Here is a 5828-nt window from a genome sequence, read left to right as displayed (position 1 = left end):
GTCTTAACACAATAACTAAGAAAATGCAGTGAAGGCTGTTAACCAGTTTGATGAAAATACTTCAAATTGTATACAAAACCAGCACATTGTACCCCACGATTGCACTGATATACCCAGCTATGATTTAATAAATAAATAAATAAATAAATAAAATTAAGTCTTTTGAAAATAAAACGACTTCCAGACTTCTACCTTGGAATAACAAGTTCAGACAAGTAAAAGTTCTATTGTATCTAACTTTAAGACATTCAAACAGACAAGTCTAATAGTTTTGTATATGATTTGAAATAATAAAATCCAATTATTCCCATCAACTTGATCTTACATTATTCCTTAAGTTATTATAAGAAAATGAACAAACCCTACGTACAGTGTACTGTCTTAAATGTTGAGTCTTTCTTACTCTTCTCTCCCTAATACTTGGCAATATCATAGTAACTAACAAAAAGAGAAAAGAAAACTTTTCAAGGCAGCCAGACAGAAAATGACAAAGAAATCAACAGAAGAAAAATAAATCAGTACTACATTCATATTTTTTTAAAAAATTATTCTGACCCATACTGTGATAGCTTGAAATAACACACTGTAGTACTATGTAGGCAAATTATTCTTCCAAGAAGCACGAGGAATCACTTCTTCCTATCACCATCCTATTCATAACTTGATAATGAGGACAAGACAAACTGTATACCACAGTGAACCCTGACACTATGACTATACACGTAGAATCCAGATTCTCTCTAGCAATTTTCAAAAAATATGTAAATCAAAATCTTTGAAAGTATGCAAAACTGGTGTCCTAGTAGAGATTTTTCTTAAAGCAGAACTTAATAAATTTCAGTTAATTTATTAAGCTAACCCAATAAATTTCTTAATAAGCAACTAAGACTTTCCTGAAAATGTAAATGGAAAAGGGGAAAAAAAAAATTTACCTTAAACCATGAAAGTGAAATAATCTTTCAAAAATGTACAATAATGACCTGCTTGGTAATTAATTCTGTTACCTGAATCTACCAGTCACATTTCTATGCATCACACAAAACCCAAGGTATTTCTGTCACACATATACAGAGGGTTTAGTACCATCCACATTTTCAAGTATCCACTGGGGGTCTTGTAATGTATCTACAACAGTAAGGGAAACTACTGGTATTTATAGGTGTATACATTACATCTATGTCAGCATTTATTTACTGGCTTATCAACAACCTAGAAAATATTTTATCTGATTTTACAAATATTTGGTATCCTTTCTAAAAGATGATTAACATCAATTTCTTAAGTAGGCAAGTGTTATTACTAGAAAGTTTAGCCTCCAGGGAATAAAGAAAGCATAGCATGATGGAGTCAAACAGTCTGGGCTGAATCCCGGCTTTGCTTCTTAGAATATGTGACCTTCCTCAAGTTTCCATGCCTTGGTTTCCTTCACTGTAAAATAGGAATAGTAGTTCCTACCTCCAGAGCATTTAAGATGTTAACAGAAAATTTAAGTAGTGCTTTGTACATAGTAATTACTCACACAGTAATGTTAAAAGTTATTTACTGTCTTTGCCTACCACAGGTCTACCAGACATTGATAAATGTCACATACTCCCCTTCTAATATAAATCTATAGTTTTTCAAAGAGAAGAAACTTTTACCTATAGGGGAAAGCTCCTATAATGTTTTACCTTCCTCTTCTTTCAGGAAAACTATTCTACTCATTAGTGTAATTTTCTAAGTTCAATTATACCCTAGTGTTTCAAATTCCTTTGTTGTTTCAATGGCTGTTCATTATAATAAGACTACATATTTAAATTATTTAACCAGAACAGTCATATGTGAAAAAAGAAAACATGATCATCCATGATTACCAGTCATGCAAATACCATATAGGATACCTTTAGAAAGTAGGTCAGAGGAAAGAAATGGTCCAGAATATGCCACAGAGACAAAGATATAAAATGTTTAAGATACGGTGACAAAGATAAAATGAGAAAGTCTAGTATGTAAATCTCACTTGTTTTATGTGCATACTTGGTTAAGTCCCAAAAAAGATAAAAAAATGGAGCGGAGAGGTTATTTTAAAAGATAAGGATCACTTCTGAGGTTTATCTTACAAGGGTACAAGTGAATCTTTCTAAGAGTAGAATGTGAATGTTTTAAAATAATAACTAAGAAAATGACATGAAGGCTACGTTAACCAGTTTGATGGAAGTGTTTCGGATTGTGTGTGAAAACCCCACACTGTACCCGAGAAGTGCATTAATGTACATAGTTACCATTCAATAAAAAAAAAAAAAAATAAGGACTGAGAATTTTTCAGTGTCAGTAAAGACATTACAGATTCAAGAAAGCTAATAGATCTCAAACAAGATAAATAAAAAGAAGCTGGGGCAGCGCCTATAGCTCAAAGGAGTAGGGCACCAGCCCTATATGCCAGAGGTGGAGGGCTTAAACCCAGCCCTGGCCAAAAACTGCAAAAAAATAGAAAGAAGCTGACACCTCACCTAACCCTTGTGAGAACAGCCCACAACACAAAGCCTCAAAGTTGCAGATGCTGGTGTGGATATAGAGATAAGGAAACACTTTTACACTGCTGGTGGAACTGCGAACTAATACAACCCTTTTGGAAGAAGTATGGAGAACCCTCAAACTAGACCTCCCATTTGCTCCTGCGATCCCATTACTGGGCATCTACCCAGAAAAATAAAAATCATTTCTCTTAAGGACACTGCATTGGACTATTTATTGCAACTTAATTTACAAGTGCCAAATTGTGGAAACAATCTAAATGCCCACAAATCCAGGAATGGATTAACAAGCTGTGGTATATGTATACCATGGAATACTATTCAGCCACTAAAAAAGACGGAGACTTTGCATCTTTTGTATTAACTTGGAGTTGAAAAACATTCTTCTTAGTAAAGCATCACAAGAATGGAGAAGCAAGAATCCAATGTACTCAATTCTGATATGAGGACAATTGATGGTAATACATGGTGAGGGGTAGGGGAATTGGAAGCAGGGAGAGGGAAGTAGGAAGGGGGTGGGGGGTGACAGTGTGTGAAACATCTCTTGGGGATGGGACGCAATCATAAAGACTTTACCTGACAAATGCAAGCAGTGTAACCCGGTTCTTTGTACCTTCAATGACCTACCAAAACTGACCAACAGTATAAAAAGTATCCAGAAAAAGAAGTAACTAAGAAAAAGGAAGATAACATTCCTTGCTAGTCCATAAGATGGGAGTGTCAAGGAAGAGGTTATGATTAAAGTGTGCAGGTCTCTGAAAGTCAGGAGTTGGCTTAATTATAAAGTACAAGATTATTAAAATACCTTAATCACCTCTTTATACTACCTTCAGCAGAAGAGTGACAAAGTAAAGGCACAAGGTCACTATCACAGTGTTACACAGTATACTAGAAGGGAGAGAGGAAGAAGACGCCAAAAACAAGAAGACCTGTTTGGAGGATGCTGTATTATGATAATACAGGTAAGACAAGGGCCTGGGACTAGCAGAGGTGAAAAAGAGAGCTAGGAGGCGTTTCCAGAGATTAATCTCCATCAGTTTTCTTTCTTTGAAACTTTAAAGGTAAAAAAAAAAAGGCACCGTGCTTCTTAAAATATAACTTTTTATTTTCTATTATAACTAACTTAAATTATGATACTGATTCCTACTAATTCAACCTAATAATATACACTTTAGTAAGAAAATGTTTGCAAAAATAAACAAGCTAATCGGCCTACATAAAGCACAATCCATACAATCCATAATTACACATTATGAATTCTTGGCTATTAAAACTACTAACAAGGAAAAAAAATCTGATACTTTTTCACTTTTAAATGCTGGTGTATACAATATGAAGTTCTCTCATATCATAATAACTAAAAAACCTTTTATTTTCAAAGGTTCTTTACCAAGAGCATATCAACTATGCAGTGAAACTGAACAACTCACCAATGCTGGGTGGGCTGCCATAGTTAATCGGAGACTCAGGTGGTCTTCCACAATGCAGTGCAGCCAGAGCAGACCCTTTCCACACGACATGCTTGCAGCCTGTTAAACAGACACATGTTTACGCATACAAAGATAGATCACAAAAACAAAGTGAGAAAGGCAAGGTCTAAACTCTATCAGAAAATTTTCATACTTTTATTTGTACGTAGCAAGGACTGTCTTCCAGCTCCTAATAAAGTTTGTACTCCAGGAACACTCTGAGGAATTTCTTGTTCAAGAAGAGGTCCTAGACGATGACATATTTGCAGCAAGTGATCAGGTGCTAAATGCCTGTAATACTTCACCTATTACATGAAAGACAAATATAAAAACATTTGCTAAATAAAGTGGTATAATTCTGCATGTTACAATATACTTTTTAAAATGTTGTATGTTCTGGATATTCAACATTTCATTTTATATGTGAAAAAGTTTACATTTATTTTGTGAAACAACTTGACTCAAAGAATAATATAGCTATTCCAACCAATTTAATTCACTGAAGAAAATAATGCTGAAAATTAACATAACCTCAAGTAACAAGCTGTCAATTAACAAATGCTGGTCAACATAAATACTGAATAATGAAAAATACATGTCATTGTAACCTAAAATGGCAAATTTCAAGTTTATCATTTTAATTTTCAAACCCTTCAAAGAATTAAGCAACAACCAAAAAAACTCAAACTATAAATGTTGTAAGCCTTTGATATAAAAGAAAATCTCCGGAATACTTAAGAATTAAAGAGAATTGATAGTTTATTATAAAATTTAACACTGTGCTGAATTTTACCATTTATTTACCAAAAACCTTACAGAGAGAAATGCCAAGCAATCTTAACTGCTGCCTCACACAAGGTCTCACCTATAAAATAAATCTACACACTAGAACAACTTTGAGCACTTTGGAATAACTTCAAAATACACCAGCATTTCAATCTGTAAGATGAAATGCTAATATTTTTATTACCTAGTCTTTTAGTAAATAAATATTCACACAATAATTTAAATAAAATTAAATTAGAAAAATAAACTACTTTATCACTTTATATTTAGCTATAAAGTTACAAAAACTGTCCTACTGTCCTAAACATTCTAGTTTCGCTGTTCTCAAGGTATGTTCCGTGAACCTCTGGAGGTTCCACAAACAAAAACTATAAATAATAACCAAGCTGATACTCGGTTTTTCAGTCTCATTTTCTCATGAGTTTATGGTAGAGGTTTCCTGAGGTCACATGACATACGATGTCACAACAGACTTTTTTTTTTTGAGACAGACTTTTTTTTTTGCCCTTGGTACAGTGCCATGGCATTACATTGCCTTGGCATCACAGCTCACAGAGACCTCAAATTCTCGGGCTTAAGTGATTCTCTTGCCTCAGTCTCCCAAGTAGCTGGGACTACAGGTGTCCACCACAATGCCTGGCTACTTTTTGTTGTTACAGTTGTCACTGTTGTTTAGCTGGCCCGGGCCTGGTTCAAACCTGCCAGCCTTGGTGCACATGCACTGGTCTTTTATTAAGCCAGACATTAGAGATTCACAAAAATGTAAAACAATGTAACTCCTCTCACAAATATGTTTTGTTTGAAAAATGTTACTTGAATTAACATGAAATTAGTTATTATATTATTTAATGTTTCCTAAATGTTGTTTCTAATATGGTAAATACCAATAGATTACAACCCACATCACGAAAGGAACTTCAACCATTTTTCATCCTAAGACTGAGACTCCGAAGTTTGAAAATTGCTACTCAAGTTTACTAAGGAATAGCAATTTTAACACAAATTATTTTTGAAAAGACTGATTAGGGGGGCTCGGCGCCTGTGGCTCAAGCAGCTAAGG

The 5828-nt window shown here is 34.2% G+C and overlaps 1 protein-coding gene across 2 annotated transcripts in view; it reads right to left on the bottom strand.

The window, feature by feature from the left end:
• Positions 1–5828, bottom strand: part of PHIP (pleckstrin homology domain interacting protein) — a 137520-nt gene that overhangs the window by 121841 nt on the left and 9851 nt on the right. For both annotated transcript variants that reach the window (XM_012809525.2, XM_023517264.1), the window contains exons 2-3: positions 4137–4287; positions 3944–4042 (exon numbers count right to left, since the gene is read on the bottom strand). The gene's annotated coding sequence lies outside the window, so the exon portion shown is untranslated. The remainder of the gene's footprint in view (positions 1–3943; positions 4043–4136; positions 4288–5828) is intronic.

This window comes from Otolemur garnettii, unplaced genomic scaffold, assembly GCF_000181295.1.
Source record: "Otolemur garnettii isolate 467f Iridium unplaced genomic scaffold, OtoGar3 scaffold00107, whole genome shotgun sequence".
Lineage (NCBI taxonomy): Eukaryota > Metazoa > Chordata > Mammalia > Primates > Galagidae > Otolemur > Otolemur garnettii.
Note: the sequence above shows the minus strand (reverse complement) of the source record. Positions and strands in the feature narration are given on the sequence as shown.